General features: G+C 37.2%; 1 protein-coding gene across 1 annotated transcript in view; it reads left to right on the top strand.

The window, feature by feature from the left end:
• The first annotated feature begins 1,126 nt into the window (after window positions 1-1,126).
• Window positions 1,127-6,000, top strand: part of st8sia3 (ST8 alpha-N-acetyl-neuraminide alpha-2,8-sialyltransferase 3) — a 41,542-nt gene continuing 36,668 nt past the window's right edge. Inside the window, exon 1 of the mRNA XM_072573890.1 lies at window positions 1,127-1,225. The gene's annotated coding sequence lies outside the window, so the exon portion shown is untranslated. The remainder of the gene's footprint in view (window positions 1,226-6,000) is intronic.

Genomic DNA, 6,000 nt, shown 5'->3' with positions numbered 1-6,000 from the left:
CTATTTGTATTTGCAGCACGACCTGTTTTTATTCTGGATTTCAAACATTCACACCCGTTCTTTAAAACGAATTTCACTAGTTTATGCCTGAGCAATTGGATGGAGTGGGGGAGGGGTGGGAGGAAAGAAGAAAATAGCTACACTGGTCCCATCCCACTGAGGCAGATCTTCTGTCAGCTGATGGTGGAGAGTCAAAACAAGAAGACTGATCTCAAACGCAAAGAGCGCTACAGCCTAATCATTCCAGTTCTCCCAAATGAGAGACAAAACCCAGCAGTGGGAGCTTTTTTTAAAACAAAAGCCCACATCACATTTAATTAGAAAGTGACACAAAGGTCCCAAAGGCTTGCATTGAATAGTTTTGGAGACACCTTTAGAAAAATGCAATAGAAACCATTATATCTCACTTCCAGAAAGGATAGATTACAGTCTTCCATCATCCTCACAGTGTTTGCAAGTTTAATAAAACAACAGATTTTTTTAAAAAGACTAAATAGAAAGTATCATAAATTTCCAGAAAAAAAACTTTTTTTAATGTAAAGGAGAACCCAAACACGAGTTTATGTACACACTTTATTAAAGGTAGTTTTTCATTACAATATGAGATGTCCAAACGATTTGCTTAACTTTAAGCAAAGGATGATTGGGAAAGGTATGTATACCAGGGATTTACTTAGTAATATTTATTCATGTTTAAAGCATCACTAATACCAAGCCTTTATTTTAGTATATATTGGAGTTATTTCAGAACCTATTTAATGAATTGCCTTCCTGCTCACTATTGGAAGTCAGTGATTGATACTGGTCAGTTGGTCACATGACAAAAAATTGATCAGTGCAGACTGCAATTTAGAGAAATCTCTCTAGACAGTCAGTTGCTAGGCAACTGTAGCCTTTGGTCAGCAGTGGTCAGTTAGTGTGTGAAATAGCCTTTGTCCCAAAGTGGGCAGTTGGTCACTGACCTCTAAATCTATAAATATATGTATAGATGCAACATATATAAATGTATTTATGTGTGGAGAGAAGTTAAATGCTTAAGGTGCCACATTCCTTTTCTCATCTTTTATCAATATTCCATAATAACGGCTTAACCTTTTAAGCAAAGAATTTTCAGCTCTTCTCAGAAGACAAAATGGATTTAGCCCTTCAAAATAGCATGAGCATCTTCAACTATGACAAAATGAGAAAATATTATTGACGTTGGGATATAAGGATTATTCTTCAGGTTGGTACACTGCATGAAATCTGTATTGAATAATAAATGCTAGTAGCAAGATATAGGACAGTAACTGAACAAAGAGATTCATAACACATGAAAATGGAACTTTGAGTATTTCATGACATCATCAGGTTGATCCTTAGATTCGTTATTCTTCTAAAATATATGTGTTAACAATTACTTTTGGAGAAAAGAAAGTAAATTGTGTAAACCTTTAATAAAACAGAAAATTTTAGAAGTAATCAGATTGGCAGAGATCTGGTGTACAAAACATATTACAAAATAAATATAGATGAAGAAAGCCATGCAACTAATTGCTGCTAGTTTTTTCAAAAAAACTTACCCACCCCTACAACTTCCATCAAAATGTCTAACTGTCTTTTATAAGAGTTCAGGTTACTTTCCCAGGTGAGGCCTTTCATCAGAATTGATTTACTATTTCTACTTGGTGAGAAGTGATTTGGTCACATTGCTGTTTATGTTCCTGATCCTGTTAAACTAGGGTACTTAAGATAAATATAGCTCCAAATGATGTAATGAAGGGATAATGAAGATAAGGTTGGCTTCAAAGGAGCAAACATGTCATATTGTTAAAATAATAATTGTAATGTTTTTATACAAGAGAAGATGTACCATGTATTGAGTGGATGGGCAAAAGCAATACACCATTGTTGAATGTGAAATTCATTCTATTTGCAAGGGTTACTTTTCCAACTGTGAACAATGTACTGCTTGATTTTCTCATTTTATAGAGAGGAATGTTATTGATATATCAGCAAGGAGATTTAATAGCTGAGAAATTAACAAAATCAATTAATTATTTGGCAGATTCCAAAAACAACCTAGTTGTTTAAACTGTTTGATTAGAAGTAACCACAGTTATGTGCTGCTGACTGCCTTTCTTCTGTATTCCTTGAAACATTTAATCAACAAAAATCTGTCAATCCAGAGCTTTATAATTTCAATTATCCCAATGTCCATAGCCATTTTGGGAAGTGAGTTTTGAGTTTGTACTAATCTTTGAGTAAAGAGTTGTTTCTTGAATTCGTTCCTAAATGATCTAGGTCTAAATTCAAGATAATTTCTTCCACCACTCCCTCCATCCCTCCTCCCTGACCAGAATTAAATAGTTCCTCTGTATCTACCCAATTAAATCCTTTAATCTTCCTCAATCTTCTAAACTCATGGGAATAGAAAGCAAAATGTGTGCAGCCTGGGCTCATAAGTTAACCATTTTACCTCCTGATGCCATTCCAGTGAATCCGCACTTTACCTCAATTCAAGATCAGTTCACCTTTCGTGATGTTTGATGTCCAAAACTGAATACACTGCTCCAGTTATAGTTTGATCAAGATTCTTTACAATTGAAGCAGCATTTTCTCACATTTGGATTCCAGTTCTGTTGAAAGAAAGACAACATTCCATTAACCTACTGATCTTGCTTCAGACCTGAATGCAAGCTTTCAGTAATTTAAGTTCATAAAACAGCTAAATCTATTTGTTCCTCCACATTTCCTGTCCCTCACTATTAAGAAAAAAATTTGGTTTGTCGTCGTCAGGTCCTGAATGGATGTTGTTATTTTGCTTTGACATTAACCCTTCCCCCATCTTAAGCGTGCAAGGCATGTGACCATCTTCTGTCTTCTGTTCATCCCTCACAGTGGCACATGAAAAATGTTTGATTAAAGTTTGATTTAAGATTAAAGTGTAAATCTAGGATCCCACATTCTTGTTAAATTTCCCCAGAAAATCCCGTGAATATGGAATAATGATCTAAATCAGGAGTAAGTCAATACACATAGCAATACAAAACAAAATGTGTATATTCCACTCTAGCTATGCAATAGGCACTGTGGGCTTCACATGAGTCAATTTAGTTCCAGCGGTCCACTTTCAGACTTCTATAGTACATGTATTGCGGATATTAATGAAGTGAGCTTGTGCAGACTGAAAAGTGGGTAAGAACAAATAGTAGTATGCTTTGTGAACACTGACTTGCAGATGTGACTGTAACAGACTTCACTACTGTATGTGGAAAACAAGAATATGTTCCAGGAATAGTGTCAAGTGACTTAGGATGACAACATTTTAATTCTGAGAATAATGCTCAAGGACCAAGATTGTAAATTGAAAGTTTATTCACTCATAAGGTTGCCACAAGTGAATATTCAATGATTTCCTAATACTGACACCGATAATGGTATTTAACTACTGCTGACAGAGGGGAACCTCACCTCAGTGCATTTGAAAAATCATGAATCCAGTCAGACAGTGGCAAATTACATTGCCAGATTTGTGCTCATATATGTTGTAATGAAGGTTCATAACAGCATTATTGTTAATTGAGAACTTTGATCTAAAATGGAGGAAAGTGTATTTTAGTTTTTTACGTCTGAGATTGTTTGACATCTTTTAAATATTATTTTGATCATTGTATTTAAGACAGCATTTGCATTTACAGGAAGTCATGTGTTTACAGCTAAATGACCAGTAAGCCATCTGGGATGATAATTGCTTGTTAACTTCCTTTTACAACACCAGCAAGAGAGAGAGACAGACAGACAGACAGGCTGACGAAAGGACCTACAAACAGCTTCTTGAAAGTGGGGTTATGCCCATAAGAACAAGGGTGCTCTTATTAACAGTCTCCAAGCAGTCAGGGTTGAGGAGAAGTCCTGATGTGCTTAGGAGTCAGTGAGAAGAAATCTCCAGAAGTAAAAGACTTTTGGGGATATCATAGAGTAAGATATCCTGAGATGAAGGAATCTATGTCGAGAGCGTAGTGCTGGAAAAGCACAGCAGGTCAGGCAGCTGATGAAGTGCCTATGCCCAAAATGTCGATTCTCCTGCTCCTCAGATGCTGCCTGACCTGCTCTGCTTTTCCAACACCACACTCTTGACTCTGACCTCCAACATCTGCAGTCCTCACTTTCTCCCTTTAAGGAATCAATGTTAGTTATAGTTAGCTAAGTTTAGCAGTTTGATTTGGAGCTTTGAGATGGAGAAATTATCTGAGCAAATTAGTATTGAGTAAAAATGTAGAAATTTCCTGAAAGGAAACTGACCAAGAAGCTTTGGCATTGTGATCAGGGTAACTGCTTATTGAAACTTCAGTGTCCATAAGAGTTTTGTTTGGATGAAAATGATGAATCTTTCTTTCTGATTTTTGTAATGAATGTTTTGAATTTTCTTTTGCTAAATGTACATTGGCAGCCTCTTGTGAATATGCTCAGTGACTGACCTCAGTGCTAAATAATTAGAAATTAGAGCTTAGAGTCTATCAAGCCAGACTTTACTCTGGGATCTGACTTGAGCAGTATTACCATTAGCGCTGATCATAACACTGTGAGAGCTTCTTACAGGATCAAAATTCCTTAAATTTAAGAATGTTAATCATCTTCATCACTTGAAGGCCATGAAATGTCCTTGGTAAGTCAAATTAAAGTGAATCCCAAGGATTTTTTTACAAAATTAGGAGCAAGAGAGTAGCTTTGGAAGGGTAGGTCTACTCAAAGACAAAGGAGTGAATTTATGCATGGAGCCAGAGGAAGTGGGCGAGGTTATTAATAGGTATTTTGCACTGGTATTCACCAAGGAGAAGGATATGAATGATTCTGAGATTAGGGAGTGGTATGTTGGTATTCCAGGTCATATCGCTATTAAGAAGGAGGAAGCGTTGATGTCTTTGAAAATATTAAGTCAGACAAATCCCCAGGGCCTGATGGGATCTATTCCAGGATACTGAGGGAGGCAAGGAAGGAGATTGCTGAGGCCTTGACAGAGATCTTTGCATGCTTTTTAGGCCCGGCTGAGGTTCCAGAAGCTGTGGGAATAGTCAATGTTATTCTTTTGTGTAAGTAGGGGAACAGGAATAACCCAGGAAAATTACAGGCCTATGAGCCTTACATCATTGGTAGGTAAATTATTAGAGAAGGTTCTTGGGGCCATGATTTATTCATATTTGGAAAAGGATGGACTTATTAGTATAGCTTTGCGCAGGATAGGTCTTTTGATTGAGTTTTTTGAGGAAGTGATGAAGATGATTGATGAGGGTAGGGCAGTGGATGTTGTCTACATGGACTTTCCTAATGCATTTGACAAAGTCCCTCATGATAGGCTGGTCCAGAAGATTACGAAAAGATCCATGGTGAGTTGGTAAGTTGGATACAAAATTAGCTTATCCGTAGAAGACAGAGCGTAGTTGTGGAGGAGTGATTTTCTGACTGGAGGTCTGTAACCAGTGGTATTACACAAGGATCAGTGCTGGGACTGTTGTTGTTTGTAATATATGTAATCGATTTGGATGAAAATATAGATGGTCTGATTAGTAAGTTTGCAGTTGACATGAAAATTGGTGGAGTTGTGGATAGTGAGGAAGGTTGCCAAAGGCCACAGCAAGGTCAGTTGGAAAGTTGAATATCAAAATGGCAGATGGAATTTAATCTGGACAGGTGTGAGGTGATGCATGTTGGGAGATCAAATACAAGGAGAAAGTATACAGTAAATGGAAGGACGCTGAGGAGCACTGTTATACAGAGGGATCTTGTGGTGAAAGTCCACAGCCCTCTGAAAGTGGGAACACAAGTGGAAAAAGTGGTAAAGAAGGCATATGGTATGCAAGCCTCCTTTGGCTATAAAAGTTGGCAAGTCATATTGCAGCTGTATAAAATTTTAGTTAGGTCACATTTGGAGTGTTGTCTGCGGTTTCAGTCACCATACTTTAGGGAGGATGTGGAAGCTTTGGAAAGGGTGCAAAACAGTTTTATCAAAAAAGGATGATG

This window comes from Chiloscyllium punctatum, chromosome 1 (genome assembly GCF_047496795.1).
Source record: "Chiloscyllium punctatum isolate Juve2018m chromosome 1, sChiPun1.3, whole genome shotgun sequence".
In the NCBI taxonomy this organism is placed as follows: Eukaryota; Metazoa; Chordata; class Chondrichthyes; order Orectolobiformes; family Hemiscylliidae; genus Chiloscyllium; species Chiloscyllium punctatum.
Note: the sequence above shows the minus strand (reverse complement) of the source record. Positions and strands in the feature narration are given on the sequence as shown.